The sequence below is a fragment of the Nuphar pumila genome, chromosome 5, assembly GCF_984573655.1.
Source record: "Nuphar pumila chromosome 5, dmNupPumi1.hap1.1, whole genome shotgun sequence".
In the NCBI taxonomy this organism is placed as follows: domain Eukaryota; kingdom Viridiplantae; phylum Streptophyta; class Magnoliopsida; order Nymphaeales; family Nymphaeaceae; genus Nuphar; species Nuphar pumila.
The window spans coordinates 775860-778771 of NC_143253.1; the positions used below are offsets into that span (position 1 = coordinate 775860).

The 2912-nt window shown below is 41.6% G+C and overlaps 1 pseudogene across 1 annotated transcript; it reads left to right on the forward strand.

Annotated features, from left to right (window-relative positions):
* The first annotated feature begins 646 nt into the window (after positions 1-646).
* LOC149836390 (presenilin-like protein At1g08700 pseudogene) lies at positions 647-2671 on the forward strand (annotated as a pseudogene). The gene has a single exon (XR_016432015.1). The product of XR_016432015.1 is annotated as a presenilin-like protein At1g08700 pseudogene (transcript).
* The last annotated feature ends 241 nt before the right edge of the window (positions 2672-2912 follow it).

Genomic DNA, 2912 nt, shown 5'->3' on the forward strand with positions numbered 1-2912 from the left:
GCATGACCACTTGACCTAGAACGAATATATCTTTTGCTCTAAAGTCGACCCTTGAAATTAAACATATTAAAGTTTATAATTTCTTGCTGTTCACCCACTAAGAATGGCAGTAGATCAGGGGAAACAGGGCTCCGCCCGGCCTCATCCCGTTTGGAATGAGGATGAAGGACATAAAACGGGGATGGAGGTTAAAATCAAAACCTATGCGGGGATGAAGGCAAAAATAGACTTACTCTTGCCCCCCCCCCACCCCCCCCCACCATCGCCTCGCCTGCCCCATCCTCAATCTCCATTAAGAAAATTATAATTGTACTCTTATATATATTATAAAATCACACACACACATATATATATTCTTAACGAAACCTTTTCTTGAATGTTTTATCTCTCCTTCTTTTAAGGAGTGGTGGAAGCGGGATATTGAGGAAAGAAAATTTGAGACGGGACGGCCCCCGGTCCGGTCCATTGCTATCCCTATCAACCACCCCCTCTCTCTCTCTCACAACTATTCAAGGGCCGAGTGAATCATGCCAATTGCGCCCTGATATTTTTGAAACCCCTGCAAATTCCCAACCATGGCGATTCATCGAACGAGGCCCCGAGGTTACCGATTTCCCTAGGTAAGTTCCTTTCTCCATGCAAGATTGCAACATACCATAATTTTCACGATTGCCCTTTTTCTTTAACCGTCCGATTCTTGATCGGGAAGCAATCTTCTGTTATTTTCTCAAATACCCATATGAAGGAAGGTGGGGAAGAGCGTCCCGGGATCGTTTTCTCTTGATTTTGTGAATGACACATTTAACATTCAGAGATGCCCATATCACAGTAGAAAAGGGATAGTATCCTGAAGGTCGATAGATGAATGACTTCATATAATTTGGGCATCTGTTTCTTTAGGTGTTGAATTTTCAGTTTCGGTATGACCATTCAAGATTCTTAAAGATCCACGTCATAGAAAAAGGAGCAAGAGTTTTTTTTCAATTTCTGAATGCACCATTCATGTAGTGGAAGACCCATATCACAGAACATGATGGAGATTTTCCCATGGGCCAGCCTCAATGTTCCAGATAGAGCCACATTTCAGAATATGAAGAAGAGTATCTTGTAGTTTGGTATTCTGTAGTTTTCTGAATGATAAGTTTAGGGCTCTGAGAGACCCACATTGGAGAACATGGAGAAAAGCATCCTGGAAGCAATGGGCCTTGAGATTATTGGTGTAATGACTCCGGTTTCTATTTGCATGTTTCTTGTGGTTCTTCTAGTGTACACCATTGTTCCACAAAGTGCTGAATCTCCAATCAGCACCGCAGCTACCCTAGTTTACTTGGAGAAACCCACAGATTCGAACGCACAGAAATTTGAAGGTGCACTTTTGAATGCTGTGGTTTTTGTGGCACTGATAGCAACGGTTACCTTCCTGTTAGTTTTGCTCTATTACTACCGATGCACTAATTTTCTTAAGTACTACATGCGATTCTCGACATTTGTGATTCTTGCTTCTATGGGGGGCTCCATTTTCTTAGCGATAATTCAGCATTTCTCCATTCCCATTGATGTAATAACGTCTTCTATATTTCTTTACAACTTCTGTGTCGTTGGTGTGCTCTCGGTCTTTTCTAGTGGCATCCCAATCTTCATCCGCCAGGTTTACATGGTCATCTTGGGGATTACTGTGGCTGCTTGGTTTACCAAGCTTCCTGAGTGGACTACTTGGGTGATTTTAGTTGCACTGGCAGTGTATGACTTGGTTGCTGTTTTGGCACCTGGTGGTCCGCTGAAGCTTCTGGTTGAACTTGCTTCAAGTAGGGATGAAGAGCTTCCAGCCTTGGTCTATGAGGCACGTCCTACAGTTTCACGACGTGAAGATTCTGCTCTGAATATTTTGGTTGCTGGTGTTGCAGCTTCAGTGCCAGTGAGAGAGGAGAATCCAATGCCTCAACTTCAATCTGCAGTTGAACTTCAGCCTGCAAGAAGCCCTACAGGGTTTTCAGGTTCTTTAGAAAGTGCTGAAGATCAGAGGAGTTCGTCTGAGGATCTTAATTTGAATAATGTAGATCTTGAGCATAGAAATAGTCGGCAGACTGAAGATGTCCTTACCGGAACACCCATTACAGAGTTTGAGAAGCTTGATGAAGAGACATCACCTTTGGTTAGTCATGCTAGTATGGATGCTGAGAATGAGCGATCACGGATGGAAGATGGCATGACTGAAAGTTCAATGTCCCAAGGCATTAAATTGGGACTTGGGGATTTTGTTTTCTATAGTGTTCTTGTGGGTAGAGCTGCTATGTATGACCTGATGACTGTGTATGCTTGCTATATTGCAATCATAAGTGGACTTGGATGCACACTAATTCTGCTATCCGTCTGTCGTCATGCTCTGCCTGCGCTTCCTATCTCTATCACATTGGGGGTCATATTCTATTTCCTGGCTCGTTTATTGATGGAACCATTCATAGTTGGTACTTCAACCAAGTTGATGATGTTTTGATTTTTTTCCCCTTTTAAGTAACAGAATAGTAGAATACCATGAAGCAATAGCATGAAGGCCTTTCTGGCTTGAGCTCATCACTTTCTAGTAGGCTATCCTGCCTTACCTTATGTAAACACTCTGAAATGTGAGGGGATTCAATAGTTAAATGAAAATCTATTACCACATTGATCAAAATTTTGATCTTTTCAGTCATGAAGCTTATTAAGATGCCTACTTTTTTCATTTATCAGCACAAACATCTGTTGTTTGTTATCTGATTTTATGATGGGAGGTCATTTTTTGACAACAATTTATCCATTTGATTGCAATTTTTTATTCAGTTATGCAGGCATTAATGCCACTCAGATTAGCATTGGCATAGGTCATTACCAAGCTATTGCAATATCATTCCTGCAATTTCTTTCAAGTTCTTGAA